Source organism: Perognathus longimembris, chromosome 28 (assembly GCF_023159225.1).
Source record: "Perognathus longimembris pacificus isolate PPM17 chromosome 28, ASM2315922v1, whole genome shotgun sequence".
Taxonomy (NCBI): domain Eukaryota; kingdom Metazoa; phylum Chordata; class Mammalia; order Rodentia; family Heteromyidae; genus Perognathus; species Perognathus longimembris.
In genome coordinates this window covers 18,633,574-18,640,684 of record NC_063188.1, presented here as the reverse complement: position 1 = coordinate 18,640,684, position 7,111 = coordinate 18,633,574, and the positions used below count along the sequence as shown (strand labels likewise).

The 7,111-nt window shown below is 44.0% G+C and overlaps 1 long non-coding RNA gene across 1 annotated transcript; it reads right to left on the bottom strand.

Annotated features, from left to right (window-relative positions):
• Positions 1-258: 258 nt before the first annotated feature.
• LOC125344062 lies at positions 259-3,927 on the bottom strand. The gene is made up of 3 exons (XR_007209406.1): positions 3,916-3,927; positions 3,061-3,195; positions 259-271 (listed from the first exon to the last, which is right to left on the bottom strand). It is a non-coding gene; the product is annotated as an uncharacterized LOC125344062 (long non-coding RNA).
• Between the last annotated feature and the right edge of the window lie 3,184 nt (positions 3,928-7,111).

Here is a 7,111-nt window from a genome sequence, read left to right as displayed (position 1 = left end):
ATAATAATAAAGTATAAATACATTGCATTTGTGTACTTTATTTAGAAGCTAAGTATAGTAACTTACTATTACAAAGACTTTGGTATACAATTACACAAGTATGTGTAATTTCCATAACAACAAATCTGATGCCATTTATTAAACTTACAGAGACCAAATATAAAAGTTCAAAGCAAATTATATAAACCACTAACACTTTCAAATTCTCTGCAACTCCTTTGAATGCTAATAGGGATTTGACAGTTATGTCTAAAGAAATGCAGCTTGATTTCTGGCACCAGAATATGTTTTTTGGTTTGTTTCATCATATAGGATATCTGGGTGACTGTCAAATTATAGTGTACACAAGAATTATCATACAAAGAGGCATACCCAAATCCATACTGTGAAAACCAAGTGAAAGGTATAAGGGAACCCCTTTTTTTGAGTCCCTAAAAACAACAGGCTTAGACAAAGCAGTGGGCCTGGGGAGGGTAAACCTATGCCGAATAACAGGAGCCCAAAGCACCTGGACCTAGGCAAAAGAAAGGAATGAGGAAGACCACTGAGTTTAGGGGTCGTTCTAGGAAGAGAAATGTTTAAGGCTAATTAAGACCTGTCACACCAGAACCAAGAATTGTATTGCTTTGATTGCTTTGTTTACCAGAGTTTACTGGAATTGTAATCACTAACAGCTATTCTGCTTCTGTGTGTCTGCTTCCTTGCTTTGCCTAGCCTGTCAGACACCTGTGTGTGGTAAATGTGATTCTTTAACCCATGACCACCTGTGTGTGGTACATGTGACTGATTCTTACCCCATGACCACCTGCCTGTGGTACACATGATACTTGCCTTTACAAGCCCAGCCTTATGGGAAGGCCCAGCCATAACTGGGAGGTGGTGCTGGAGGTCCACCAGCGAGGGCCTCTGTGTGGTTTGGCTCTTTGTGTTTTGTTTTCAAAGGGACCCTGTGGTCACAGTCTCAAGAAGCTGAGTCCGGGAGCCCCACTTGGCCCCTCCCCTGGGGGGCCTCCATTGCTTCAGGCTAAGCATGCCATCAGGCCTAGCCCTGACCCCAGCCTGGGGTGGGGTCTTCCCCACCTGTTCCTAATAAACTGGACCTGGTTTTGCCTGCTGTCTCCCATGGGAGCCTGGGGGTGGTGGGGAATGCAAAAAAAAATAAAAAATAAAAATAAAAGCCCAGCCCTATTTGGCCCCGGAGGTGTTTGTCATCATCCTGGTGGTGGCGAGCAGACGCTGTGCACAGCTAAAGACTCCTAGCCCAATTGACTGAGTGCTGGTGACTCTTTGTGGGTTCCAGGTCCACCTGGGTATCCAGTACATAACATTTCTATTTTCTTTACAGAAAATCCAAGAGTTATATGCATAATTTTAACAAAGTTTTCACATATTTCTGTGAGGTAGAAATAGCAAATTAGCAGCTATTCCTGTTCCTACTTCAGAGGTTTTGTTTTTTTAAACTAACAGATATAATGGTTACGAGTACATAGCACTGCCTGACATATAACAATCATTGAAAAAGCCTAAATTGTATGTGCAGATATGAACAGAGTACAGAATCACAACATCATGGCATAACCTTTGTAGACATCATGTTCAATGACAGACACACTGTTCACAGCCTCCTTATACTTGATAGCCATGAAGTATGGAAAATTTACTTTCCTGGAAGTATTTCCTTCTTCCAAAAAAAATGAGAAAAATCCAAGTATATTAAGATTACTGAATTAAATGACTAAGTACAAAATATTATATAAGATATATGAAAATTCTTAGGGAAGGCTCTCACAGGTATTAGCTGTTATTATTGTTAGGTCCTTTCCCTGAGGGCTCCATGTAGATGCCCCCACCTCATTAAGTCTCCACCCAGTTACCTGGATAACCTGCAGACCTGGAGGCAGTTACCTCCCCTTTCCCTGAGGTGACATCCTAATCCACCTGGCCACACCCCTTGCCCCTGCCGTAAATAAAGCAGGGCTGGGTGGGGGTCGCTCTCTCTCTCTCCCTTCTCTCCGGCCAGGTGGATTAGGATGTGACCTCAGGGAAAGGGGAGGTAACTGCCTCCAGGTCTGCAGGTTATCCAGGTAACTGGGTGGAGACTTAATGAGGTGGGGGCATCTACATGGAGCCCTCAGGGAGAGGACCTAACAATTATCATTATTACTATCTGTTCAAAGAAAAAAATTCTGAATTGTTGAAGGCTGTTTCATAACTGTTAGGGGATTCAAGGGAGGAGATTCCATGTCACTCCAAGAGTCCACCACTCAGAGACAGTCTCAAGCAAAAAGATGGATTTATTGGGGAAGTAAAAAGCAAACTGACTGGCTAGGAATGCAGCACAGACTCAAGAGCTGAATCTGTGACCCCTAACAGTCCTCAAGCTGATGTTTATAAAGGTAAATGCATAGCACAGATGTAGGGGGTTGATGCAGGGGGTAGAACAAGCAACAAACAAGTTAAGCAAGCCACTTACAGAAGCAGAATTTTGCGGTCAGGTTGACCTAATATTTAACTTCATTTTAACAATTTCTACCGCTTCTCTAATCAAGATGGAGTCAGCTCTACCCCTAACATTTGCTACCATGTTTCCCTAATCAAGATAGAGTCAGCTCTACTTTCTACAACATCCTTCCTTTTCTTTCAGCCTACTCAAATCCTTGACTTATTTCATTAACACTGAGGGGTGTATATTTGAGGGGTATGTACTGGATGCATAGGACCATCAGATTTATGGCCCAAATTCTTTGCACAAATGACATTAATGAGTTAACACATGGGCGCCCAATTAATCCAGTTTCCAGTGCCTCTAAGTGCCTAAGATTGGCCAGTGATATCTGTGAAGTCCACCCCCAGGAGGGCTACATGCAGGTGCCCTCACCTGTTTAAATCTCCATCCAGTTACCTAGTACATGGCACACCTGGAGGCAGTTACCTCCCTCCCTTCTCTAAAGTCACCCCCTAATCCATCTGGACACACACTGATATACCTGGACACACCTCCCACCTCAGACATCACGTAGGAGTGACTCTCTAGCCTACTCAGAGGAATGGGAAGTTTACCACAGAAAGAATGTCCCCCCAAAATCTTAGTTTCAGCAGATCCAAAGCAGCCTTCCAACAGGAATCAGCTGTATGTGATGGAGTCCCATCTGCTTTTTACCATGGTAGAGGTGCTCCGGGTGAAGATGTAGTTTCCTCCAGATGTCTCTCAGGCCATCCTTGATCGCAACCCAAATGGAATGGGCAGGGGCATTGGCTCCCAGTGGCTCCAATAGAATATCACACCTTCTGCTAGGTTGCCTACAACTTTCTGCATAGACTGGTTAAAGAACTATCTCTCACAAGTGCAGTCTCCACTCTTGTACACTTGTTACCACTGTTTTCCATGCCTCTAAGTTATCCTGCCTCATCTTCCCAAAAATGACTCTGGTACCTTGATCTTAAAGGGGAGCTGATGGGCAAAGATCATGCATCTTCTGTAACTTCTTCAGGTTGACTCAGGGATGCTAGCCAGGAACCTATAACCTTACTTAGCCTACTTCACCAAGAGGATGCCAGTATCAGATGTCCATTAGGAGCTTTACTGCAGACTGGAAATTACACGCAACAGTTAACTTTTAACAATTGCACAGACCTCTTCTTTGGCTACAACATTATAGTCTTTTAGCACTCTGGTTTGCAGAAGCATTTTCCTGACTGGCTGGGGAAACTGATCTCTGATGACCTAACAATGCCTAAATTACTTTGCAGGCCTTAGATCTCAATAAAGACAGGATCTCAGGTCCACAAGCTTCCTTTCCTGAACAGATATGCCAACTCAAAATTCACACAGTTAGAGCTTTGGGCAGATGCAGGGGATTGGGATTTTAAACTATACCCCCTTTTGACAAACTTACCTTTACTACCCACTATCACAGATGACTGGCAAGTTCCTGCCCAGTTACAAAGTAGGCAGACAGGGGCATTAGAAAGGCATACTTACAAAAAATTCTTCTAGGACCTCCCAGCTCTGATTAGCTTTGTAAGGGCCAAACACACATGAATCTAGAATCTGACACCATCTCTGCCATCCCAGTGGTGGCTTATTGCCTCTGGATGCTCCATCACTTTTGTACCAGGAGTGATTTTTCCACCTTTTCTGTCACTGGACTTGAACTCAGGGCCTGAGTGCTGTCCCTCAGCTCTCCAGCTCAAGGCCAGCACTTGGCTACTTTGAGCTCCACAGAACTCTGTTCCCAACATTCTGCTGGCTGATTAGAAACTGGACTTGAACTCAGGGCCTGAGTGCTGTCACTCAGCTCTCCAGCTCAAGGCCAGCACTCTGCTACTTAGAGCTCCACACAACTCTGTTCCCAACATTCTGCTGGCCAATTAGAAACAAAGACTCACAGGGACCTTTCTCTGCCCAGGCTGGATGCAAACTGCAGATTTCAGGTCCTGAGTCTGTACATAAGACCACTTTTCTCCAATTAAAAGCAACAATGTGGTTCACACAGAAGTAGATTCTAAGCATGCTCTTAGTTGGAACTTATTAAGGGTTAAAGTTACATCTGACAAACTTGCAGGAATCATCTGTCCTCTGTGGGCCTGCTGTAAACTGCTACAAAAATCTATAGATAAAACTTTACCTTTCATTTGCATTTGAAGAACTCTGAAACCTAGAGGCACCAGGTGCCGCCCATTGCTTCAGGCTGCTTGTTTTAACAAAAGCCATTTTTTTTCTTCAGTCTGAATTATTGCCTAGAACATCAGAACTCAATTGAGGTTTTCCTTAATGCATGAATTACAAACACAAGAATCTGGACTTAGCATCTTTGCTTTTTCAATAACTCCAAATTGCAAAATAGCATAGAAATCAAGTTGCATCATACAAATAAACCTTTTTAGCCCTCTTCTTAAGACTTTTCCAATTTTAATCCATCCTAAGGGGCAGTTTTAGAAATAACAATCAAATCATTCATTTTTACCATCAGGTTTCCAGTGTTCATTTGAAAACAAAAGAGACAGGACAAAGAAAGGCCTCCATTGGCCTGTCTTACAGCATGGGCATATACTTACCCATCCCAATCCTTAGAGCTTGATGAACTGCCTTGGTGCCAGCTTACCCTCTTCTACCAGGCATGGACTCCCTCTATGGCCTTTCCCACCATGTGTGGACTGGCTAAGCTGCACCTTTATCAGATAACCCCTTACTCCTGAGGATAGGCACACAGGCCTGCCCCAGGTTTTTCCTGTCCTTTCCTATTGATCTCTGACTGAGTTTGACTGAGAAACCCAAGCAATTCTTTAACAGTGATAAACATTTACATACAAATTTGACATTTAGTCCCAAGTCTTTAGCAAGAAAGGAAAAAATTTCAAGTTCCCAATGCCTTTTTGCTAAACCAGATAACTTGATTACAGTTCAAACAGCATAGAAATCAAATTGCATCATATAGCTCCAATCCTCCTCTCTGAATCTTCCACCTGCCTTTCTCAGTCTAGTGGGGTGAGTGTCCCCCCCAAGCCACAAGAACATTACCAGTCTAAATTTTTTTACAAATGTCCATTTTAGTGAATCATCGCCAGATTGCACCACCTTCCATTTTTCCTCCTTGGTCAGGTTAGCTCCTTTGATGTAGGAGGCATCGATCCAGGTCTTTAAGCCACTTACCTTGACAGCAGTAGGAATGGTTAGAACTAGGGGCCTTTCCAGCGGGACTCCAAGGACTCAATCTTATGTTGCTTTACCCACACCACCTGTCCTGGCACAAAGGAGTGTAAGGCTGGGCCATCCTTGGGCAACTCCTCATGAGCGTCCCTGATCTGGGATTAAAGTTCCTTTTGGACTTTCTGCAGGGCCTGCAAGGACTGTATCAAATGTTGGTTAGACAATTCAACTATTGCTTCAGAACCAAGCTTAGGGCATAAGGGAGGAGGCCTCTCAAACAATATCTCATAAGGTGTTATGCTCTTAAAGTATGGTGTACAGTTTACTCACAGAAGGGCATATGGTAGGAGGGCCATCCAGTTTCTGCCAGTCTCAGGGGTTAATTTGGTTAAAGTCTCTTTTAGAGTCCTATTCATCCTCTCTACCTGACCTGAACTTTGTGGTTGGTAGGCACAATGTAATTTCCAATTAATCTTCAATGACTTACCTAATAGCTGGATTACCTGAGTGATGAAAGAGGGGCCATTATCTGAGCCTATGGCCACCGGGAGTCCAAACCTGGGAATTATCTCCTCTAGAAGCTTCTTTGCTACTGTCTGTGCTGTTTCCAACTTGGTTGGGAAAGTTTCCATCCATCCTGAAAAAATGTCTACAAAAACTAGCAGATACTTGTATCCAAACTTGCCTGTTTTTACCTCAGTAAAGTCTTCCTCCCAATTGGCTCCTGGAACCGTTGCCATTTCCCTCTTTCCCTTGACAGCTATTCAGCCAGTTGCATTGGTCCTCTGGCATGGCACACATTGGCTGGTAATATCTTCTAACATTCTGTGCATTTCAGGTATATAGTAGAACCAGCGGATCAATTTCGCTAGCTTGCTCTTTCCTAGATGAGTTCCCTGGTGTATTTGCTCAATAAGAGTCCATCCTAACACTTGGGGAAAAATAATTCTCCCATTGTGAGTCTGCTTCCCACTTCCCTTTTTACTTCTGTCGTGAAGACACTGGAGAGCCTTTTGCTCCTCAGGAGAATACTGGGGCTCCTCTGGAAGGGCTGGTGTTGGGAGAAGGGCCAATGCCATTGGACCCCAATTCCTGGCAGCCACTTCCTGTGTGGCCTTGTCAGCTCTCCAATTCCCTTTTGCTTCCTCTGAGTTTCCCTTCTGATGTCCTGGGCAGTGCATTACAGCAACTGCCTTTGGCAGCCATATGGCCTAAAGTAAGCCTAATATCTGTTATTTGTTTTTGATGGTTTTTCCTTCTGCTGTCAGCAGCCCGCGTTCCCTGTAAATGGCCCCATGTACATGTACGGTGGTGAATGCATACCTGCTGTCCATATAGATGTTGACCTTCTTGTCCTTTCCCACCGTCAAAGCTTAGGTTAGAGCAATGAGATCACTGGTAACAGCTCAGCCCAAATGACTGGGCCCCCTTCCATGAGCGCTGCTCCTGCTAACCTCACTC